The sequence below is a fragment of the Excalfactoria chinensis genome, chromosome 7 (assembly GCF_039878825.1).
Source record: "Excalfactoria chinensis isolate bCotChi1 chromosome 7, bCotChi1.hap2, whole genome shotgun sequence".
NCBI lineage: Eukaryota > Metazoa > Chordata > Aves > Galliformes > Phasianidae > Excalfactoria > Excalfactoria chinensis.
In genome coordinates this window covers 12184174-12209612 of record NC_092831.1, presented here as the reverse complement: position 1 = coordinate 12209612, position 25439 = coordinate 12184174, and positions in this window count along the sequence as shown.

Sequence of the window (25439 nt, the reverse complement as noted above, 5' to 3'; positions counted from 1 at the left end):
TCACTCTCTTGCAACCATTCTTGTTATTCAGAGAAACGAATGCTTGCTTGCTCCTCTCCTATTTCCAAATTGTTTTTCCTCTAGCTTCATTTTTCAGCCTGTTTGAAATTCTCCCTCAGTTTCCCCATGTACTTGTCCCCCCCATATCTTACATTGCTTTCTCATCTTTTCACATAATGACTTCTCTGTACTTCTTTCCAATTTGAGGATTTCTCTCATGCGCTATTTCAGGTGCACCCTGAGTTTCTCTCTCCCATACTGCTTCAGTGCAGGGAGGTTTTGCAGGCTGTGTTAATTGGATATCTACTTAACTCAGGGGTTGAAGATATTCTGTGTGTATTGTGTGCTAGGCTTACTCTTCCAATGCCACTAAACTGTCGGAGGTTCCATAAAGGTATGCAGCATTATACCTTATATAGGCTTTGCAGCATAATTATGTTACCCGGCAGAAATACTGGAAAAATCTAAGATTGTGTTCTCCCTACTAGGTGGTGAATTGCAATTAGAGAACCCAATGGAAAAATTGGGTTGCTTCATTTAGTTCTGCTCTCAATTCATCAGCCTGAGAGTTAATCTCTTGCCTGCAGCCACAGCAGACTGAAATAGCACCATTTGTTCTACCAAGTGGGCAGAGAGGACGTGGCTAACCTGCTGAGCTCCTCTCTGCCAACTGGCTGCTATTTGGTGATGTGGGCTGAAGTGAAGGTCTGCTTGTCTGTGGTTTGAAGCTAATTAGGTTTGTTGACCTTCTGATGTTTTCTGTGGTGTATCAGACCTAAAATTGGAAGCAACAGGCTAGTTTTGTTCTCAAGCAGAAATGGTTGATTAGGCCCCACCTGTGCCCTTCTGTGTTCAGGAGTATTGTTCAGTGCTTTACTTTCCTAAGCTTGCAGAATTATCCTGACAAAGACTCTAAAACCTTTTAAAAAGATGTCTTAATGTAGAGAGCATGGTATTTGCCCCTCTAATTACTTTGTGAAGTTTCTCTAACACCAAGAAATGGGGATGGATGTTGCAGGACTGTAATCATTATAGTTTCTTTCATGAGGTGAATAGAAGAGTATCCCATTTCCACTATTTGTATCCAGATACAGAAAGTCTCAATAGCTTTTGTGTGCTTTTTTTTCATACTCCAAAAGGCTTTTAATTGTTATCTTGTCAACTGAGATTGTAATGCCTTGAGGACCTGGATTTCACCTTTCTTTGTCTTGATTACTGTTAGGTTTCTATCAAGTGACATTAGCATAGTGTTATGGCATGCTGACAAAAATTCAGTGTAATCCTTTAAGATGCAATCTATGTAAAATACAACTTCTGTTGGACTAAATGTAAAGATTCAGACTGAGATTTTCCACATTATTCCTTCTTTCTCTCTACTCTGAATCTTGTCTTTGTTTTGCTTTCCAACAATGGTGACCACCCCAAGCAGGCTGCTCCATGTTTTTTAAACTATCAGTAGTAAGAGATTATGGCACATTCAGTTCCACTGTCTGAGAGATGGATTGAGAACTCCCTGCCATCAACTGAAGAGGTACTAATGCTCAAATGTGAATAAATGCAAACATATAAGTACATATACAAAGGCAAATAAATACAAAAATCTTAATACCCAGTTTCTATTCCTAATGGCGCTACTATAAAGGTAGCCATGTAATTGAAAGCACAGTGGAAGCCATGCTTTTGCCATGAAGTTGAAAGCACAGTGATAGTTTGTGTTTTTTCAACCCCCCTCCCCCTCATATCCTTGAATACTTTTTTCTTGTTTCCTAATTGGTCTTCACAGTTCAAGTTCATTTCTTTTTAACAGTTGGTTTCATTTTTCCACTAGCACAGCCCCTCCAATCTTCCCAACAGTGCTACATGAGATAATAAAAGAATAACTATTCTCACTTGGGATTTAATTTCTTGCAATGCTGTGGACAGAATGGTAATTAAACACCACTTGCTGGTTCAGGAAACTGAGCACAAAGTACTGATATTTGCATAAACTGCTAGACAATTGGTCCGTGCAGTATCTGAACACTTAATAGCTTTAAGGTATTTATCTCCAAGACAACTTTCCTCAGGAGGTGAGAATAATAATATCTATTTTTTGCTGATGATGAACTGATGCACAGAACTATTAACTGACTTCCTAATGACACATAATGAAGACTCGCACATCAAGCCTAGGTTTCTTAAGAACTGAATTTAATTATAAGTCCAAATTCCTAACAGTAATCATATATGATATATATGGATTCAGCAGATCATTCATCTTTCTGTTAGTGTATCCATCTTGTATTGCTGTCTAAAATTTTAGGATAATATCATCTGGTAATAGTTAGCAAGAGTGAAACTCGACTTCTGCAGATTCTCCCTTAGCTTGGAAATCCTTGTGTTTGGTGTTATGGAGAAAGGGATGAGTTACTTTTAGCCAATTACTTTTCCTTAACAAATGAAGATGATTTCTTCCATGTCAAAAATGTTGGGTTAATGTAATTTTTACAATTTGTTCAAATAGAATGTATTGGGGAACAGCAAGGCTGCTTCTGTATCAGGTGAGAAAATCTTTGTGACAAGATAGTGAGGATGTGTGTTCAGTCAGGCAGTGTTTTGATAAGATGTGAACAAACCATGTAGACATAAAAGATTTGGGAAAAGCTTTTTAAAAGTATAACTGACTTGTCCATGCTTAAAAGTATAAAAACGTTAACAGAGATTAATTTCAATGTGTTTTAATGTAAATCTTCATGTATGTATTATTATAAACCTCATGTGTATTAGACCTTCATGCATACTTAGAAATATCATATGTCTGAAATCTGGTGGCATGCTGCATTGTGAGTTGTGTTTAGATAGTCTTCAATTTCACACCAAAGGAAAACTGTGACTCTGTGTTGTTATGTCCTGCTCTGTCTCTGGTAAGGAAGTTATTTTTCTGTGCAAACTGGGATCTCAGCATACTCAGTTCAGTCAGAAAGCTGTGAGTGAAAACTGATGGTCAGCAAAGGGATGCAGAAGTAGTGAAGAAGATACCAGGAAAACAAGAGACAGATGAGCTCTGATTGTTGCCATGTGTGGAATGCCTTTGTATTCATGGCAACCTGCTCATTTACAAAGAGCACAGAAAATCAATCAAAATCAAATGCAAACAAAGAAATGAGAAATTAATCAGTAAAGCCATGGGCTAATCACATGGTGCTCTCCTCAATTACTCTAACAGAAAAGTCACAATTGCTGGCTATGGCTGCTGGTCTAGAAAAGCAGACTTTCCAATCAAGTGCTGATTCAGAAATGAGTTAATTAAATGAGCTGTATGGAACAATATTCCACTTTTTCTTTTTGTTATTTAATGAGATAAATGGATTCAATTTCCCAATTTCATACTCCTGCCTAAAAGGCTGTAAAATAAGAGTGTATGTGGGTTTATATTTGTTTGTTGCCTCACAGATGTATGAGGGCTGCTCTGAAAGTAATGCTTCTTATTCTATTTATTATGTTGGCCCACAGTGTCACAGGTGGATGTTGGTGGTATGGCAGTAGAGGCTGAACCTTCCATTACGTGCTGTTGCTGTGTGACAGGTGGTGGCAGAGGGGCAGTCTGACAAAATGGTGTCTGACATGGAAGTGTGAAGCAAAGATTTGGGACTGAATTCCTCCAGGGAGGAAAAAATGGCAACCACTGACATTCATCAGAGCTTGCTGATTTTTTTTTTTTTTATGGAGACCAAACAGTGGGTGTAAGCACAGTGAGGTGTTGGATGGTGTGTTTCAGCAGTGGTGATGCTGGTGTGAAAGAGAAACTGTATTCCAAATGGCCATGTGCAGTGTACAGGCTCTTGTTCATTGCTGGTGAAAGTGCATAGCTAATGACAGTGACTCTGTTGGAAGAATATCTTTTTGTAGCTGAGAATTTGCTCTATCAAATAGTGTTATTGTGCTCTTTGTATCTGTTCTAGTTTCCATGGGAATAATGATAGGAGGTATTATTTTCATAGGAACCTATGTGTTTTGTGAAGGCAAGACTTATAGGTTTCAGAGGAGCTCTGCATCCACCAGAGGCAGTTCTGCCTTTGTCGTTTACAATTTCTGTTGTATAATTGAACTTCAGTTTCAGAACCATATTTTCTCCTTCTGTTGTTCTAGGAATCCTTTTGTTCGTTTACTGGAAGTCATTTCTTAACCTTCAGATTACATATATCTAAACTGTCTCTCACTACCTGTTGTTGGATTATCTTCCCTTAGGTGCAATAACTGAGGAGGAAATGGTCAGCATCAGTCTAGCAAAGAGCAAGACTGAATCTTTTCTAATTTATATATGATACTTAGAACAAAACAGCACACTTATCTGTCACGGTATATTCCTGTATGAATTGTTCATTTTATGGAATAGAAGCAAGGAGAAAGTTTTGTCCTCTTATTTCAGGTGATTGGAGATGGGGAAAGAGGAAACTATGCAGATTTAGTCTGGGACTATTACAGTATTCGGGGAACAATTTTTTACCTTAGTTACCTCAGTAATTTTACAGTCAGCTGTGGTCCTAATCTCACTGAGTGGGAGGCTCTTCTCTACTTCCCATCATGTGCAGATACTTGGTTTCCAAAAACTTTTCTGAGGTTTTTTTTTGTCTATTTTTTTTTTTTTTTTTTCCCTGTGAGACTGAGCCTTGTGTCCAAATAATGAGCTTCATGCATTCAAATCAGGGCTTGAGTGTTAATTAGGTCACTCTTACTGGAATGATTTATTGATCTATATTCATTATTAGCTGCTCAAAGTTTCTCTCCACAGAGAGTCAGTGAAAATCACCTTCATCAATCTTCAAGACATTGATAATCTTAATTTTTTTCCTCTATTTTAGGTTTTCAGAGCAGATTAATAAATAATCTACTCTGAGGACCTGAACGAGCAGTTCTTCAAGACATTGAGAACCCTTGAAAGGAAAAAAAAAATAAAAAAAAAATCTGGATTTTTAGGTTTTCAAAGCAGATTAATCAAGATTTGCTTTCGGGTGCTGATCAACTATTTCAAGCTGAACTGGAGGGCCTTCATTACTTCCAGTAGTCACTGGGTGATCTTTAATATAGCAGATGTAGAGAACATGGTCCTGCTTCTTATATAGTTGATAAGTTTCCAAAGCCAGAATGAAATATCTGATGTTTCAAAATGTGCTGGATTCAGTATTCAGACTCAGAACGTCTATTCTCTTACTCTTTTGGTTCTCAGAGGCTTTTCAGAGCTCTTTACATGGTGGATGGGTAAACCAAGGTTGAATGCTCCTCAGACTTGTGGGTGTTTGAACATCTGACATGCCCTATTAAGGCTTCAGCACTGGTCTCTGAAGTACTCTGGAGGCACTTTCTTCTATGAACAGTGATGCTGTATATTACTTCAAAGTGGTGTTGGTTTTGTTTGTTTGTGAAGTAGTGCCCCATGCTTATCTAAACCCAGGGGCAAGAAGATATCAAGATGAAGCCTTAGGGCAAATAAAAAAAATCACAGAGCACACCATTAACCTGTAGGCTTCTTTGCTGCAGGAAGCTGTAGGTGCTAGAAGTTTACGTAGATGCACATTAGTGGATAAATTCATAGAAAAAACATTGGATGCAAAGTATAACGCTATTCCCTTTGGTTTAGAATATGTTTAAAGAGAATAGCCTGGAGACTGGAAAAATACTTTGACAAATGTCATTGAATGCTTGTCTTGTTCCAGTATTTTTGCTAAAGCAGGGAGTATTGATCTAGAGGAGAAAAGATTATTGGATCTGTTAATCTTGTGGTAGACATGTTATTCTTACACTACGAGGCTGATGTGGGAAGGCTACTCTTAGGAATTTCTTCATTGTGCTTTCCTTGAATCCTTGTGATCAAGTCATGTTTGCCTACCATGGTTCTGACTTCAAGAGGAGTCAAAGAGGCTCAGCTTTTAGCAGGCTTGATTTCCATGAGCTTGTGTCTGTCATGCCATTAAGTATCATGCCATCTAAGTATCCTGCTGGAACAAGGAAGAATTTTCCAAGTAAATCATTTAAGAGAGTTATTCACAAAGCAGTATGAAAGAGGTTAAGTAGGCTTTATCTGCATTCTCAGTACGCAATAAAGAGTTTGTAGTAGGCAGTAGAAAATCTACACAAGAGCGTGCTGTTATTGCAGTTGAAGCGTAGGAAAAAGTGTCAGAACTCGCACCCTACTAGGCATCACAAAATCCAGCCAAAACCACAACCAACCAAACAACTCATTTCAGTTACCTTTCCTCTCAATGTTTTCTTTGTAGAATCAAATCTGCAGGAATTTCCCTGAAAGAAAACTGCCATCTTTTTCTTTGGGCCCGTTTCTACATAGTGGAAGTGTACTCATAGGAGAAGCAGTGTCCTCTTTCCTCTTTGTGAATTCAAGCATCATTAAGTTTTTGTAGAAATGATCCAAGATTGGTCTCTGCAGAGCCTCCATGCTATGGTTTTTATATAGTTCAGTTCTTTATCTACATCTATAGGAAAGGTCTGCAAAGAGCAATCAAGCCCTGAGGTTCTTGTGTTAAAAATGTGAATCAGTAGGAAAGTCTGTTCTGGCCTGTGGGTAGGAAAAACACGCAAGTGCAAGGCCAGATTCTGCATCTTTTGCCTTTTCACAGTAGGTTCCTCTGACCAGCATCCAGCTGAGTGTAATGAATTAAGTCAGTGCTCTGGAAAGAAGAGCAGAAGCGGTCCTGTAATGAACTGGCTATTAGGAGGCAAATTGGCTGCTGCTCAGGGACACAAACATAGGCTCAGTGGTGTTCCTGGCTGTTAACAAACCCAGACTGGGAGGAGGTACTTGCGCTAACTGTCCCTCTGAGAATTGGTACTGCTGGATTTTTACTGTGTTAGCAGAGTTTAAAGGCCACAGATGATTTCCCAGTGGGAATAGGAACTTAGCAATGTGTATATGTATTTCCAGGTTAAAGCAAAAATCAACATTTTTCAGCCCTCCTTTCCTTTCTGTACCCACAGTTTCTTTTCTAATAAGATTAGAAGGGTACCCAAGTGTAATAAAACAATATAATTTCTCCCCCAGTGATCTTTTCACTCTGCTATGTTAAAGCTCCTGATAACTGACCCTGCCTTCCTAGTTATTAATGACGAAATCTAGCCTGCAGATCCATTAAGTTGATAGCAAACGGATCAGTCTGGAGACATAACCAAACAAGATAAACTAATTGGCACACAAGACTAAGAATCCTGTGTGGTAAAGAATAGGGGAGAATAAGAGAGATTGGAAGGTGATATGTTAAAAAATTAAATAAATTCTGTCCTTTAAAAAAAATTCTAGTAAAAATCAAATCTCAGAAAGAGATCACCAATTTCTCACAGGTGGAAAAAACATCAAAGTAGAAGTGATTTTTAAAGCTGGCATTTTTGGGTTGTTTAATGATAAGTCAAACTTGCTAGAGCAGAGAAAAGCTGTGCTAATGCACAACAGTCTGAGATGTTTCCCTTGAACACCACATCTCAGGCTATCTACAAGCTTTCATATTCCCTACAAAGAGCAAATGGGAAAGCATTGGCTAATGACTGCATGGAGGAACTTGGGAATCTCTCTGTTGCAAAAAAAGCAGACACTTCTGAATAAAACTTTTGTTCATACATGTATTTATGAGCAACTGTTAAGTGAAGGTCACATTCATTGGGTAGAATCCTTGCAAAGCTTCCCATTTACTGCCTACGGTTGCTTCATTAATGCAGGAAAAAACATCCCTCCTTCCCAATTTGGATGTATTAAATATCTGTGGAAAGATGGATGCGAGGTCTGGTGGTGCAATGAGTCATGGGGAAGAAGAAATTTGTATCCAGAGATGTATCATAGAGTATACAGAGTTATAAGGGACCCACAAGTAGTCATTCATTGCAGCTTCTAGCTCTGTGCAGAACTACCTATGTGGGAAATGTCCATTTCGCTAATGGAAAACAGAGTATTCGGGTCAGATCTGGTAGTACTCATATTCTGCAGAAAAAACAGGAGACCTGATGGGCACTTAGATGTGTTACCAGATCAGAGAAAGATCTATGGTTAAAACCTGCTGAAGTCTTTATTGCTGCGCTCTTATTTGTGTTCTTGCAAGAGTGAGTAGGGTATAGCCCCTGAATGAGTTGAAATGAGGTGTAGAATGAGTAGAGAATGAGAACATGAGGTGCAGATTGAGAGCACAGCAAGTAATGGAGTTGAGCACATGAACCAGAATATGTGCAGAAATGCTTTACGCATAATATTTAATGCAAGGCATGAGTGTGTCCTGGTGTCTGAGAGAAGTGTCAGCAGGCATCACTACTGAAGGGGGAAGCCCTGTGCCCAGAGACAGTGAGTGAGTTTTAGTCCAAGCTCTAGCAGAGCCCTCCTCCTGGATCCCTCTCAGGAAGCCTGTTTGCACTATTTGCAACTACATTCTGCTTGGTAATGATAGTAAAAATAAAAAATCTTCTAACAGAGAAACCTGTCTATTAAAATGAGTGTATGGAAAAATAAGTTATACAAGTTAACTTTAAGCAGAGATTCGAGGAAGGAAACCATTATTTTTGCTCCTGTCATGAACAGCAGTTTTAAGATTTCCTGTCAGTATTGGGATGTGGCATATATTAAATTAGAAAGTGCTTCTGGTTTGTGTGGAGGACATACTGCTGGGTTAAGAAGCTCATTAGAGACATTTGCTGAATTCATATTTATTCCCAGAATCAATACTTGTAATATCCTAATTAAATCAGCTGTTTAGGACAGCCCCATGCTGTAGCAGAAGGAGTCCGTTCCCATCGTGACACATGCAATACAGCATTTAGCTCCCATTATTATTAATGAGCACTGCAGGCTTAATTCCTGATGTGAGTCTCTGAACAGGCATGCATAGACTCATCCATCTGCTGAATGTTTTAAGTGGTGCCTTTTCCAGCATTCAGGATATGTTAACCCTACCAGTGCCTTTGCTTTGGTGCTGTGAGAGGACTTAAACACTAGCTCCAAAACCACTGAAGAGCTCTTTAATATCTAAGTGGACTTTGGAAAAGGGCCATGGGGATGTTTGTGAGGCCAGTGACCATTTGGATATGATGGACCTGAGGAACTGCACAGAAAAGTGACAGCATCCGAATTTCCCCACGTTCCAGGAGGCTGAGCTATTTCAAGAGAGCACTTTTGTCCATAAGTCTTGTCCTTAAGTCAAAATAATAACTATTTTAATGATTCCTTATTCTCAGTACTCTTTATTTTATCATGAAATGCTTTATGACTTAATTTCTTTAATCGTATTGGGGTGCAGCTGTCTGCCCTGAAATTTAATTGCAGAGCTCAGCCTATGCTCAAGGGGCTCTCACAGTTGAAGAAAAACATAGACTCATAGAATCATTTGAGTTGGAAGGAACCCTTGATGTTCATCTTGTCTATGTGGCACCTCTGAGTCACAGGTTTTGGCTGCTACTTTAACCTTTGAGACATGGGATTTCTGCAGCTGTGCTGCCAAGCTGTGACTAGCTGCTATGAAGAAGAGATTTGCTTTCTAGGTGTTATTAATTCATCAGATATAGTTGTCCTTTCTTGTGGAAATCCAGGAAATAGATTCAGGTCCTCTGCTGCAGTTGGTTGAGGTTGGGTACACACAGGAATAGTGTCTGAGCAACTCTCTTCTCCCATTGAAAATCCCTGCTCCCTTTCTGCCCTTTGTAGGTCACAGACCAAAGGGGACAGTTCCAGAGAGAAAGGCAGCATACTCTTGGTTACAGCTGGTCTTGCAGCTTTCTTGGGCCAGCCTTCCTTACTGCTGCTTATCTTATTCAGTGGTTTTGGTTTGTAGTGGGAGTACCGTGACACGGGGGAATCCTTCTGCCCAAGGGAAGGGAGGATCTCTCTTTTATAGTTTTTTGTTTCATGGCTGCAAATTTGCCGGGGTGAGTGTCCTCTTGCCCCATGTTATGTGGCTGCTCCAGGCTTTCACTAGTTACGACAGCAATATAAATTCCTCGGCCATGGCTAGATTTTATTCTACACTGGAGCATTTTTGTTATAAAAGAAAATGCTTGTGGATGAACATGGAAACTGAAAAGTTAGGATTTCTCATTTTATGTTTGTGCAGATTTGTAGAAATCTAGGAATACAAATACTGAGGCCTTGGTGTTTCTTTTGTGCTTATTTGTGATTGTGCTCTGTCTTTGTATGGAGACACGTGCATACATTTCTGTGCGCATGCACTGTGGTTGCTGTGTTTGCAATGACGATCAGCCACAAAACTCATTGCATGTTAAACTTAGACTCTACTGTTACCTTTGACTGCGATTAACCTCTGCAGTCTTCTTCTATAAAGCCAGTGAAGGAGCTGCGGCCACCTGGTCACACTTTCTTCTACTTGTCAGTAAAAGTGGAATTTATGTGAAGTTCATCCTGAAGGTCCCATTTGACTACATAGGTCTATTTTAGACCTTTATTTACACTGTTTTCAATGGTTGCTTTTTTTCTTATTCCATCCTATTCCATCTCTTCCTTTGGGTAGTTCTTAATAATATTAAGATTAAAAAAAAACAAGAACTGCACATAAAAATCCTGCCTGATGCAATTTGAGCTCAGACAGGCACATTTTATTAAGGACTGCAAAACACTTAGTGGCACGAGGGTTTTCATGTGTAATCAGATGCAGCAATTGGCTTGATTGCAATTGCTTCTGGGTCTGTTGCGCACAAGCACCTGATTAGATTTTAGCTGCACTGCCAATTCTGGAGGAGCTTTCAGGCTCGTAATGTGAATGGGCCTCAGGGAAATCGTGTGCCTTGTTCTTAGTGCTGCCACCTGGAGAAGGGGGAGGTGGGACAGGCAAATGAGTTTGCAAGGACTCACATTCTAAAGAAACTGCTGTCTGAGTGGGAGAAGTGGACGAATGTTCAGCTCTTCTGCTTGTTCAGTTTAACAATGAGAAGTGCTTTTTTTCTTCTTCCTTCAGTTTCCCAGTGTCTGTGCCAGACACCATTCTCCCCCACCACACGGCTCTACAGACTGCTGTGTAGAGGCACTGCTCTGTTGTCACATGCATTTTCTAGGGGGAAGGGTGATGACCACTGAGAGGAAGGGAGGGACTGTTCTCTTGGTCTCCTCCACATCTTGAGCTGGAAGGGACCGATAAGGATCGTGAAGTCTAACTCACTGCTTCATGAGGATGGGTATAAGATAGCAGCACCCACCTCAGTGGGTGGAGAAGGAAACAGAGGTGGTGGCACAGTGGGGTCAGGCAAGGCTGGTAGAGCTTAGCCCTCTGTAACGTCACCTCCTAATCATTCTGGATCCTTGCATTTCTGTAGTACCTGTAGGCACATCTGTATGGCTCCATCCCAAGAGTTGTGCTGCTGCAGTCATTTCAAGAGAGCAGAACTTTTTGAAAAGGGTATTTTAATCTATGGGGAAAACAAAGCTTTTATTGAATGCCTTTGCTCCGGAGAATCCCTCTTCTGAATTATTAAATTGATGAATGGTGGCATCTTTGATCTAAACAAATGCTGATGTTCCTGGCATTTTTGAAATGTCAATAGAAAGCTAAAATTCTCATCACTTTGGAAAAAAATATATTAAAAAAAAAAAAGGAAAAAAAAAAAGCAAGCTGAAACAGAATTAAAAAAAACACCTAAACAATTCTCTTTCATCAAGGAGGTAATTTGTAAAAATAAAAATCAACCCATTACTTGGCAGTAAATTAGTAACTGTTCTTCACAGCCCCCACCTCTGTGCGTTTGAGGGAGCACAGCTTCAATATCAGATTTCTGTTGTCCTGGTGGAGATACCCAAAGACCAGATTTTTAGAGGTGAAATGCTCTGAAAGTCACCTGCCTTCTGGCTGTTTCAAGTCTGATGTGTAGAGATGCCCTGTGGCTCTGGAAACTCTTGATGATTTCCAGCCACTCAGTCCCTAGGAACGTACACATGCCCCTGCCTGTGAAGCTCATGAGAATTTTGCCTGAAGAAAGTTGGCAGAATTGGGCTGTGCTCCAATTTGTTTCTCATCATGTGTAACAAATTGCTTAATTACTTTTTCATTCTTTAACATTGCCCAGCTTGGACAATTAAACCTCTGAGTCATTTTGATTTTATTTCAGATCAGTTGTATTCCCTGGTTCACTGACTTGCCCGTAGTTTTATAATACTCAGATATCAGGAGGGAAAAATGGCATTAAAACTCCCTGAAGATGTTAAAATTAATATATCTGGATTTACAGTGCTGCAGGCACTATTCATTACTTTGATGAATTTCTTGATTTCTCTGTATGTATATAAGCATGTGCTCTCATTAAGGTTTTTTAGCAGCAGTGAGAGATGTCAATGGTTGTTCGCTTCTTTAGGATAAAGCTGTACAATGCAGCAGAGGAAACAGCTGGTCTAAGCTCAGGAGGCAATAGGGGAGACTGGGTTACTGTACAACACACCTTACTTTACTTACCCTCCTTTCACAGATGCATAAGAAATAGCTGAAATGAACCTTGGGGTGACTGTGGATGAGCGGATATCAGATTTGAAAATGAACACTTCCTGATGAGAGGAAAAGATAACAAAACATGTCCTGATCTTTTTGTATTTATTTTCACGATCTTGCCAGCTTGTTGGCTTTGCTCTCTCTGTTTGTACAGATCTGGCGATGATGTTTGAGGTTTGGCCATTTCAACCCTATAGAAAGCAAAGGCTTCAGTGGTAGGAATGATAGTGAGATTTGCGCTTCTGAAGAGGTCAGGTACTAACGATAATGTCAAATATTAATCACTGTTGCTCTGCTCCCTTTGAGGTGTGATGTATATCTTGTTTGTTTAGTTTCATCAGTCAAGTAATTCAAGGAATACTTTGGTCAAGGGGATGTATGGCCCCGAGTCTTTATGTAGTAGGAATTCTAATCTTGTGTAGAAGATGCATTGGTGCATGGACAAGGAGAGACGTGAAGAGATCCTGTGAGCCAACGCTGAGTGTGGAAATAGGCACTTGTTATGGTGTGTCAAAAAATTTATTCATTCATATGGGGCTATCCCTCATCTTTTATCCTCCTGGGTGATGTTCATCGTTACAGAGGTTAGTTTAAAGGCACCCCAGGCAGTTCTCCTTTCTCGTGTCTAAAACTAATGCTGCAGTGAGAAAACCATGGTCAGGTGGATTTTTTAAGATAGACTGAGTAATTTTTCCTCTTTGCTGGGGAATATTAAGGAGGCCTCACAACCAGTTTGATTCAGGCAGGAATTCTAAGGTGGTCTTTCAATAGAATCTGTTACTGGAAATGATGGACTTCAAAACCAAACCAGCTCCATGGAGAACAAATAACCTCCCCACCCTAAACTATAGGAAATTGAACTGCTGGATAGCAAACAGTGCCCATGGGCTTTCGTGTTGTGCTGGGTGACATAAGTGTAACTTTTATCAGCAGATCTCAGTACTGGAGCTGGAAGGTGGTTTTGCTCCCTGTGCAATACCGCTCCTCTCATGCCAAACTACTTTGTTCTCCCTCAGCAAGTGCGTTTCCTCTGTCCCTCAAGAGGCCACACTTTATCCAGAGGTTGTTGTTGACCTTTTGAAAAATACCAAAGAGCTGAATCTTGGATGAGTGACTTGCTGTGCTATATCAGGGACAAACCAAATAAGCAGTTGGTGGCTTGGAGGAGACTACGCACAGCATCCAAAGTCCAAGCAATGCAGTCCTCTCTAGTTAACTGAAGTTGTTTGTAGCCCACTGCCTGCCCGGGTTGCAAAAGTGTGGCTAGTTCTTTATTCCTTTGATTTTTAGAGAGTTTTAGCTTCAATTCCTTGCTGTGAGCACAGTATTGTAAATGTCTTTGTGAAAGCTAGGCTTGCAAACTGCTCCTTTCTCAGTGTGAGGCACTTCATTAACTGCAGGGGAAATACAGAAATGGCTCAGTACAGATGAAGGGCAGTCTGTGTTTCAGTGATGGGATTGTAATTAGCAGTTCCAACTGTCGGTTAGAAGAAAACTTGGCAAGTCAGAAAGTTTGGGGGCTTAGTATTAGAAATAAGCAAAACAGTAAGAGAGGGGAAAAAAAGAAAGAGAAGGGAGAAGTCTGGGTCACAAATATAATAAAAGAGAACATGAAGTCAGCATTTCCCCTGTTACTGTTACACAAGTCTTTTCTGTGTCTTACAGATCGCTGCTTCACAGCATAAGTGACCCATATTGCTTCTTTATTGCTTAAACAAAGAAAGTCGCCAATTAAAATGTCTCGAGTTTATTTCAGCACTTTGTGCTCTGAAAGCCTCATCGATTGGAAGGTAAGGCACAGGCCTGTCTGCTATGCTGTGAAGCAGTACGTTCCTTTCAAGTACATCCTCTTCACCAAGCTTCTGTCAGAAAATGCATCTAGTCCCAAACATCAGAGATACAGCAGAGACTTAAGAGATCATCCAGTCCATCCCTCTGCCCCAGGGACTGTTACAGGGAGATGTTTTTCTGTTGTTCATAAAACTCTGCAGGAGTTGTCACATTTTTCTGAACAAACTGGTTCTTAATTCTGTGATATATAATTTACATTTCCTTTATTTATTCTCTGTTCTTATTGTATACAAGGAGAAGTATTATCACAGAATCAAGTAAATGCTGGGTGAACAGCTTCTTCAAAGCAGGATTAACTTCTCAGTCAAAAAAGGGCCTTTCCTTCCTCCAGTGGTATTAGGTTATATGAATACCCTTACCAGACCTTCTCCCTTCTCCCCTTTCCTCCAAGCTGTTTCAAATCAGTTTTTGGTTCTTTCTTCACAGACCTCTTGTGCTAGAATATGTTTATTACTTACTGTTGTGTATCTGAAAGATCTTGTACATATGTGTGTGCACCTATACACAGACATGTGAATACACAGCAAATTTTGATGCCCTGAAAAGGCAGTTAAGAAATGAAAATTTGTGAATGGTCATCATGAATCTCTTCGGAGGCTTTTGTGCTCTGCCGCAGGAATACTCTTAGGCCCCACAAACAGAAAGATGTTGAAAAATCAGCAGCATGAAATGAATAAGCAAGAAGGAGATGAACTTTTCTCATTCTCTTTTTTGCCAGCAGATGCTCAGTAGTTGAGGCACCAGAATTACCGGATACTGGAAGAGGTGGTTATGAATGATCTGCTATTCCTTATCATTGCCTTTGGGGATGCCACCAAGCTGGGCTGGAGGCAGCAGCAGCTGGTGTGTCTCGGTGGGATCCTTAGAGTAATGACTGTCATTTGCTGGACGGGTGGAAATCATGGTGGTCCTCTGTGCAGTTGCCACCTGGTCCCTGTCACGCGCCACAGAGATTGGTATAAATCAAACTCTCTCAGCAATGGGACCTTGAGGAAACATATTTTCAAGTGTGAGAAAGGAAGTGCTAGAGATGTGGCCGTAACAGTCTGCAAGGAGTTATCCCGCTCCTTGGACTGAGTGTTGAGAAAAGTGGTCAGCAAGTGGGGACATCTCGGTGACCATGACAGGAGAAGTTCAAATCAAGGGAAAGGTAGAGGACGGATCTTCCTGTATTGCAAAAGCAGAGTGTCAGTATAAGTAGTAGCAGGGAGGTCTGAGCTGAAATAACAGCTAAGTCTCTGCCTCTGAAGATGTACAAGACAGATATCCCATAAGTAGCATGTAGGGGAACAGCCATTTACTCTCTTTCAGGAGACAGGAGATCTTTAAGATCAGAAATTATTCATCACACATTTCATTTTGAATCAGTAAACTTTGAGAAGCAGGAGGATCAAGGGTGATATCTTGACCACTTTTGCCCACGGCTAAGATCTGCTCCTTCTCTTGTTCTCTGGGCCTAGCCTCCAAAGGTCTATGTTTGAGATCAGCTCCGAAACTAACCTTACAGCCATGGAATAGCAGGCTATTGACACTTGGATGTTTATGCCCCTTGGCCAACGGGTTTTTCTTGTGCCTATTATTAAGCAGAAACTTTGTCTTAAGGAAGTATATACTATAGAGAATGTTTTCCAGGATTCATATTTCTGTGTGATGCTATCTGAAAACAAGTTGCAAAGATTGTCTCATTGTATCCATGGAAGGAAATTAGCTGGAGCAGTCAGTGACTCTGGATTTCTACACACCCTCATGGTAGGAACAAGCACATATGATTCAACAGTGATGAGTTCTATGTTCATTTTTCTTCTGGGGAAAGAAAAAAAAGACTAATTTCCATCTTGACCAATCTGGATTATTAAAGTTCCCCAGTGTAAATCATTTGGGGAGCATTAATTTTTATGACAGTCAGGGAAATGTAAGTGGCCTAATCACATTACATGTTCACTATTACAGGATCTTCAGAGCTTTTCCTGTATTTGGTTGCAGGCAATTCCATTTGGCTGGACACTTTAGGAACTGCTTTGCCTGTGTGTGCAATTAAAAGGCTTTTTTTTTTTTTTTTTTTTTTTTTTTTTATTATTAACCAGTTTTTACATTACACTCAACGGCCCCGTCACACAACTAAATGACCCGTTTAACAAGCATGATAAAATCCTCATTAGGGCCTATTATAGGATTTAGTGGAATCTTCCTGCTTCACTACAGCGCAAGCCTAATCTAATTAACTCTGCCACTTAATTCTCTCCCCCCCCCTTCCTTCTTGCTGTTTATTGGGCTTTTTGTGGAAAACAGATCCAAGGAATACAATTAACGTAATTAATCCTGGAAAATCCCCAAACATTAGCAAGCTAAAAATGTAATTGGAAAAGGCCTTGCAGAGTTCAAGCATAGTAGGCAATTACTCCAAAACTACAGTGCTGTGTATTATCATGTTACTTCTTATTATACTTTCCCAATGTGAACAAGGAGGTAATTCTAACCAAGTGCATTTAAAGCCATAATTAAAGGTCATCTTTGTGTTTGAACAGCTTTCATATTTAATTGAGGAAAAATGTGTGCCTTCAAGAATTAAGAGCTTTATGAGGATATGCAGTGTGGAAAGCAATTGGATGCTGGGTTCTTGGACTCACAAATGTAGAGCAACTTCCAGTGCAGTCCTTATTAGCCAAATTTACACCTTTCACTTGAAAACAGTTCTCAACCACAAGAGGAACCTAATCTTTGTAGTTTTCATGTCAGCAATGGGATTTGTGGAAGCCTTTAGGCTGCTAAGCATAGGAGTGGTGCTGTTAACACAACACTGTGCTATCCTGCTCTTTTTACAGGCTTCAAACCTACGATTGTAGTGGGGCTAGTCATTTTCCTAACAGTGGTGAATGTCTATCAGGACTAAAGACGTCCCAGAGTTGCACTGAAGACTTTGGGGCTGATCCTGGTATTCAGGAATGAAGATCTAGCCAAGAGTTGTGATCATAAGTTAGAGATACCCATAAGGCGATGCTGCTGTCTGCACAAAACTTTGTACATGTCTCTGTGTTACTATCACCTTATAGTTAAGTTAGATATAGGAGGTTGCTTTTTAACAGGGTTTTCTGCAGACCTTGGTTTCCTTCTCCTAGGTGTAATTAACCAAAAGCTTTTTTCCATAAACTAGATAGCAGGCAAGTGAAACAAGCAAGTAATTGAAGTGCAAAGTGAATAAAAGTTCAGTTCAGATCTCCTGCCATTTTCCGTAGTGACTAAGGAGGTTTTTTTTTAACTTTGTATGGTTTGGTGTTCTTCTGAAGTTGTCTAATCAAGGCAAGCTGCCTTTTGGGCAATGTGCATTCATGGCACACAGAGTGCAAGATGGTCTAACGTCTCTTGAATTATGCAGGCGTTTGGACAAGATGATATGACGTTCCCTTGGGGTCTCCGTTGTTTGATGCTGTTGATCTTTCTTATTAAGTTATACCTGTTGGTTCTGGAGTTGTGTGGTTGTTTGTTTTTTTTTCTCTTTTGAAAGCTTAGCTCCCAGGAAGTTTAAACCTGGCTTCCTTGAATGTGGCAAGCTTTCAAATAATTTGACGTAGCGTGCTGTTTATGTTCTGGGAACTCCAGCTTTGGTCTGTCTTCTCCAGCACAGATCTCTCCAAGGACAAGAAATCAAAAGGATGAGAACAAGGAACAATCAGACAGACACTAAAACGTTAGTGAAAATTGGAAGAAGAAACCAAGATTTTGCTACAGAAAAGTTTACTTACCCAGGAGTGAGTGAGTTTCTGAACCTAATCCATTTATGAGTCAAGGCATTTGGAATTGAAAATAATTAGTAGAATAACACCTTTGGATATGAATATGTGAAAGGAAGCCGTTAATTAGTTTGCAGTGAATCTGAGAGGCACGGTGTGTCCACCCACAGCTGCTCTGGCATGTGTGGTTTTGCTCAACAAGAGTGTCTCAGGCATTTCTTTGATTCCTCAGGGGATCTGGTGTCTAAAAATGCAATTAGCAGCAGGAAGGATGTACTGCATATTGCCTGGCTTTGTGGAGTCTTTGTTGAGATGGAAAAGGGTTATTCCCGTCAATTCTTGCAAAGCATTTCAGCACAGTGACAGAAGTTAGACCAGCTGGTGAAGGAGATGTTGGCGTACTGGGGAAGGTTGCAAGCACTTTGCATTGTCTGGAGTTCAGCTACATGTTTTCCACACATCTTCATCCTGGTCAGGTAGCACTGAGTTTGTACTGGCTTGCTGCTGTGTAGACAGAATCAGAGCTGAGACTTCAGTGCTTGTGCAGTCTAAACTTGGCAGTAACCCTAACTCTAGCAGGAGGTAGTTCTAGGTTACCTCCAGAGATCTCTTCCCACCACCATTTCTATATTCCTGTATCTGGATTGTTTTGATAATTAGGCGCTATAGAAACAAACTTTGTGTTTCTTCATTGTCATTGGAATAGGTTTAAATAAGTGGAAAGAAAAATTGCTTTGATATTTAAAATAGCCAATGTGTTTCACATGGACAGGAGGTTTCTTGTTGTTGTTTTTCTTTTCCAGCTATTTGTTTTGATAGGCAGTTTAATGCTGGAGGAGGCTCTTCTAATTTCTGCTTTACCAGGGCTCTAAATATGAGAAAGAGAATGTCATCGGTGCTAACTTCGATTTTCGCAACAAAGGCAGTTTGCATATACATATACATGTATCCATGTATGTATGTATTTCATGCTAATGCAACTCCCTCTGATAGCTTAGGGTGAGACAAGCAAATATACAGCTTAATAAAAGAAGTCTTTTCTCAACAGTGAAATGGATCTGCCTACATAATTGCAGTGGAATGGGGCATCATGAAGGATAAATACCTCAGAAATTGTACAGGAACTAAACTTCTAGCAGTTTCATGCTTATAATATAATGTTATTTGTTACTGACAGGCAGGTGCTAACAATGTGACAGTGCTCTGGCTGATGCCAGACTAAAAATGCAACAGTAATTCTTTCTGAGGTGTCGCCTTCCAAGGGAGAATGGAGGAAATCCTTGTTTGTTATGGGCATGACTGTAGAGTAAAGTCCCACTGTATCTACAGCTGAACTCAGCAGGATTGGGCTTTGTTATGCTTTTTCCTCTCCATAGGCACATCGTGTCTCTGATTATTATGTTGTTTTTTTTTCTGGGGGGGTTGAGTTAGAGGAGCCCATCTCCAAGGCGGTGTGATCCTAATGTTTGGGTAGGGAAGCTTCATGGCAAGGATTGGAACTGCAATGCCAAAACAGTAAGGAAAACATAGAAACAAATAGTAAAATAGGCTTTGTATCCATCACCTGCTGAGAAAAATTGATCTGGCACCGTGTTGCAGATATTGAGATAGGTACCAAGTTTTATCAATAGCTGCATCAGACTGGTAAATATTCAGAAGGGGGTGGTGGCTGGGCTTTCATCTGGAGCCAGCTTTAGACTGTCTCAGAGCCATCAGAACAGGAAGCCTCTGAAATGGCCACAAAAATGAACAAGAAAGCAGGCTCAATGACAGCTCTCATCAACAATAATCTCCTCTCACATATGAGCAGCCACAAAGCCCCAGAGAGAGCAGATGCTTTCTCCCTGGGCAGAATTTCATGCTTTCCTCCAAATCTCTCTCTTTGCAATGGGCACAAGGAGGCAGTTAGGTCTCAAATATGCATGGAATGTAAGGAATCAGTGCAAACCAACTTGGCAGATGCATGACGGCAATGTGATCACAGCCATGCTGGAGTGAAGGCTCTAGCTGGGTTGTGGTTAGCAGATCTCCTTGAGTCAGCTTGGGTAGGTTTGACAGGAACATGGGTATGTGAAAATGATGCTTACACTGGGAGCAGCATTGCCTTCAGCTTGGAAGATTGAACAGACGGAAACACTTGCAGCTAATGTTGTCAGAGCATGTGCACTCTAAGGGGGTCATTTGCAGACTTTTAATGCCTTATAGTCATGTAGTTTGGCTGTTTCTTTATTCAGAAAGTCAAAAAACACCACTGTGACTGTCTGGATTGACACTTTTTGTTCCATGGACCAGGCCACCTCCTGCACCGACTTGTTTCATCAACAGCTTGAATGGCAAAGCTGCCCAGCTTTGACTCCAAGTCTCCCAGTGACAGAAAATCATCTCAAGCACAGGCAGCCCTAGCTGATAATTACCAGAACTGCTGTGTGCTTCATCCTTGTTATCTCACTGCATTATTTGGGGGTTGTTTCTGTACCAGTCTACTGCTTTGAAGAGTGCGTTACCTAAGTACTGCTCCCCACATAGGTAGCAAAAGTCAGGGAGCAGCTTTGAAGAGTGACAGCTTGGTTCTTGGGTGGAAAGTATGAGGGAGTGCAATTTAAGTTCATGGCTGAAATTAAAGGAAAAGTGGGAAACAAATACGTTAGGAGTCATTTTTGCCCCTAAGAGCCAGGAACTGATGGTTCAGATCTTGATATTTGCAAATATGCTGGCAGCTATCTAATGAAAATGGGTCATGATTTGGCAGTAACTGGAGGCTAAATAAGTGCTGTCATTTGTGCACAGTAAATTCTGCCATGCTGACTTGTCATGGTCTATAGGTCTCTGTGGCTGTACCTGGAGCTTATGGGCTCTATGGGTCACACTCCTGAGGGTTCTGTGACAGTGTTTGGAGGAGGGTAGTTCTCTACAGGGGCAAGCCAGATAAGCATTTTCTCCATGAAGAAAATGAGTAGTGGTCTTCTCTGCTCATGTCTGATAAGCACTTGGTGCTTTTTTGCCTCTGCAGCCACAGCATAGCAAGGAATGTTTCTGTTCTTCCTCTATCTCATTTTATTAAAAGAAAACTGAAGCAATAATGAATTCCATTTAAAATCCTCACCCTAACCTTGGGCTGACTAATATTTCCGATTTAAGCCCTGAGAGTGTCTTTTTTTTTTTTTTTTTTATGATGGGTTTTTGGTTTGCTGTTTGCCAGCATTATTCTAGGGAATGACTTGTACTTTCAGCGCAGTGAAGGGTAGGAAGGAGGGAATGCACAAGAGTTTGATCCCACAGGCTGACTTTGGAATGGGCAGTAATTTGAAGATTTGTCTCTCAGAGCAAGAATGGACTCAGAATTAGATAATAATGGCCAGTCTAGTTTTCAGTTAAAAAATAGGTTTCTAAAAACAAATGTATGAGTTTTCTGTGGGAGGAAAAAAAAAAAAAAAAAAAAAAAAGCTATTTATTAAAAATGTGAATGTTTTTGTAATTTATTTTCTAAGGTAGCAATACTTCTGTGGCACCTCCAGGCAGCTTTAGCTCATACCCTGTGTTCTCCTAGGAGAAAGGAGTTCAGCCTCCCGTGATGCGTGTTCTGTTTTAGCAGCAAGAGTCCCAGAACTTGCAAAGAAAGACTCAACTTGACAGTTGTAATGAGTTTGGACTCCATAACTCAGTTGCCCCTTTTGTAAAATAGGTGAAACTGCTATGCCACTGAGATTCTCTATAAGACATGCTTAGCTAAAGTTTGTAGACCATATTGGAGCTGAAACATACTGAATCCTTGTCAGCAGTAAAAACCATCTGAAACATTTTGGGAACTCTAGGTTCAAGTTCCTTTACAACAACAAATTTTCTTTGACAGCTGCCTTTCTAATACCCCAAGTATCTTATTAGCTGCTTTCTCTCTGAGGCAGCCCATAAGTGTAGCTGTTGCATCTCTTCATCACCTCTGGATATGATTTTCTTGCTGTGCAGTTTGTTGACCTGGCTGATGAGTGCTTTGCTCTGCTCGGGGTCAGCCTGGGCTGCAAAAATCCTACCAGGTAGGATGGATATGCAGGGAAATGCCACTCAACACCACTCTCTACAACACTGTAATACAGATATATCCTTAGTGAATTTGAAATCAAATTTTATCTCTTTCTCCCATTCAAGTAATAAGGAGATTTTGTTGTTAACCGGCAGGTGCCACTTGGAATTTCAGTGATGAAGCTCAAAATGTTTTGTATGTAGGTCAAGCATGGATTACTCCACTTACAAAAGTGATTTGGAAGATTCTCTTCTCAGAAAAGTTTTCTGCATTTCTAGGTATAAGTAGGCATTGCCAAGAGCTGAAAGGAACAGAAGTGCTGCCAGAAGCAGTGCAGATGAGGCCTTGAGTCCCTGTTTCATAACTACAAATAGTTTTTAGATTAAAGAAGGAAGAAACTTAAATATCTCCCCACTGTTTAAATTCATCTGAAATCCCTGTAAAATTTTTTCAGGCCTCTGTGAATTTTAACTCCCTTAGAAAGAAATGAGCAGCAGCTCTTTAATCTATCCATGCATGAGAGAAGCATATGGAAGACAGTAGCCATTCTAGGTGGAGAAGCATCACTTACTGAGTGCTGTTATGTAGACAGCTCCTAGAATGAGAAGATAATGGGAGAAGAGGAAATCATGACTTTATTTCACATAAAGGATGAGTGTGTTCATAAAAAGAGGGTTTTCAGCATCACCCAAAAGTTATGAGAGCTTGAGTTTCCCTAAACTGCTGGATGTAGGTGTTGAAGTCATGTAGAAATTCTTCAAGGTCTGAGCACAGATGGTGAATAACAACATGAAATGATGTGAAGGGCTTTGTATGAGTGGAAGTTTGTCTTGATGTGTTTTACTTTTCAAACTTTTGTGTTTGTGTGTCCATTATATGGAGTTGTTCTTTCTGCACAGTGTTCCTTCCTGAACACCATGTTACTAAAACTTGCAGCTGTTCCCACTATACTCTAAACATTAGTTTATTGCCTCGAATCAGGGTACCTCTCTCTGGAAGCACAGATGAACACTGGAATGAGTGATATGGAAGGGCTGTAGGATGCAGTGTTTAAGGATCAGTGAGTTAAAGCAGTTGCAGGACATGAAGAGTGCCTCACTGGTCCCCTTGGATTAGGGGCTGAAATAAAACCTGTTGCGCTCTGTTCAGCCATGAATTTCTAGGCTCCTACCTGTGTCTCTTTTGGAGAAGGTAAACTGAAAACATGTACCTGGCACTCCACAAAGTATTTTTTTTGGGTTGTCTGGGAGTCAGATCCATCACATGCAGTGAGATAGTTCTTGTTTCTCACACAGAAGAGTCCTACATTAGAGACACAGAATAATGTGGCAGAGGAAAGCTGCTGAGATCTCTCTTCCCAGCTGAGTGTCTCTATATGGTAGGCTGAACCCTCCACTTATATTCCATTACACGTTGTTACTGTGTGACAGACGGCAGCAGAGTGGCAGTCTGACAAAATGGCATCTGACATGGAAGTGAGTACGAAGCAAAAGTATGTCACTGAATTCTTCCATGCAGAAAAAATGGCACCCACTGACATTCACTGATGCTCGCAAAACACTTATGGAGACCGAACAGTTGATGTGAGCACAGTGAGGTTGGTGACAGTGAGCGGTGGTGACAGCAGTGTGAAAGACAAGCCAGTGCTGGATGGCCGTGCACTTTTTTTTTCTTTTACAACCATGGCATTCAGGCTCTTGTTCGTCACTGGCAAAAATGCATAGTTTATGGTGGTGACTATATTGAAAAACAATGTTTTTTAGCTGTAATTTATCAAATAGCATTGCTGTGCTCTTTGTATCTGTTGTACTTTCCATGGAAATAGGAGGCGTTACTTTTGGAGTGGCCAAGATAGTGCTAAGCAACTTTCCACTAAGGCTTTCTGAATCTAGCTTGAATGCATGGAGACAAAACAGAGTAGACAATGAAAAAGTAAAAAGGAAAAAAAAAAATGTTAACTGCATGTATGAATTTTATTACCCCTATTCATACCTTTTTTCACTGCTCTTGGCAAAAGTGCTTTTCAATTCTTAAATATACAGCTAATAGTATTAGGGATTTATTATACTAGAGTGGATCACTGCTGTTGTTTACTCAGACATCCCACACACCAAAATCAAAGCCTTGCAGGCAGTTTGCTTGTTTTGAATTCCAGATGAGAAATGATCTGAGAAACACAACCAAATTGAAAAGCTCTTCTATCCATGGCAGAGCTGTAATTCCATCACCAATTTATCAACTATCAATAGGCAAAACTACTTACCTTCAATCTGAAGAACTTAGTTTCATATCAAATTAGCTAGAAGATGTGGGCTTTTCTTATTAAGGCGGTGAAAGGAAGATAACATCAGAGAAGATGATGTGCATCTTTGCAAAACCAGACTGTGCAAATAAGCAGTTGTGCAAATTGCAGGAGGCCTGTGACAAAACTTCATTAGGCAAGAAAGATTTCTCATGTCAGTATGTGGGGAAAGAAACTTGAAGCTCAGGAGTTTTGATTCAGCCAAAATGCGTTAGGCTGGAATCCAATGCCTTCTTTCAGTATTTGATGGCACTGAGCAGAACAGAGGAAGGGGTGTAATTAAAAAGGAGTCAGGACAATTAAAATGAAGGAAAAGCTCCCCCTGTGTTTGCAGAGACAGTGGCAAAGGCAAGTGATTATGTTCTTTTTTTAGAATGGCTTTGAACTGGCAAAGAGGGATCAGCTCTTCTGAAAGCCTTGCTGTGATTTCTAATTTTTAGACACTTTTTCTCATTTCTTCTGGTCTTTCTTTGTGCTGTTGTTGTTGAGAACAAGGTAGAAATAGAAGCGGGAAAAACAGAGAAGTCGGGAGGCCAACTTTAAGTTTCTACTGCTAGCTAAGAAATAATAATGATAAAAAATAACTACTTCTAATGGGGATGGTTAACCTTTTCCTTTCAAAGTAAGACGTAGATTTGCAAAGGATCAGTTTCTTTAGAGGTTAAAGGTGAATTTAGAGGTAAAGAAAGGCCTAGATTCTATCATAAGAAACATACATTGAAAACTTCTGTTTACTCTGCATCATATGTGAAAAGATGGGTTTTATGAAAGAAATCACTTTCATTATTTAGAAGGACAAAAGTGGGAAATGTCTTGACCAGGGTCATTCATGAAGAAGTAAACCCAAAATTCATGGGCTCTATGGAAATATATAAGCCATTAGATAATCCTACTGCTTTCAGAAGCAATTTATTCTCACTTCATCCTAGTGCACTGTTGATTGAATGAGTAAGGACAGGAGATCTTGCTCCAACACAAAGGTTTTAACTTGGCAGCCTGATGAGACAGACTGAAAAAAAATCAGTGGTGGCCCAGAATGAGATTGAAGAGGGTATGGGAATTGCAGTGTGTCACGTTCAATCCCAGTTTCA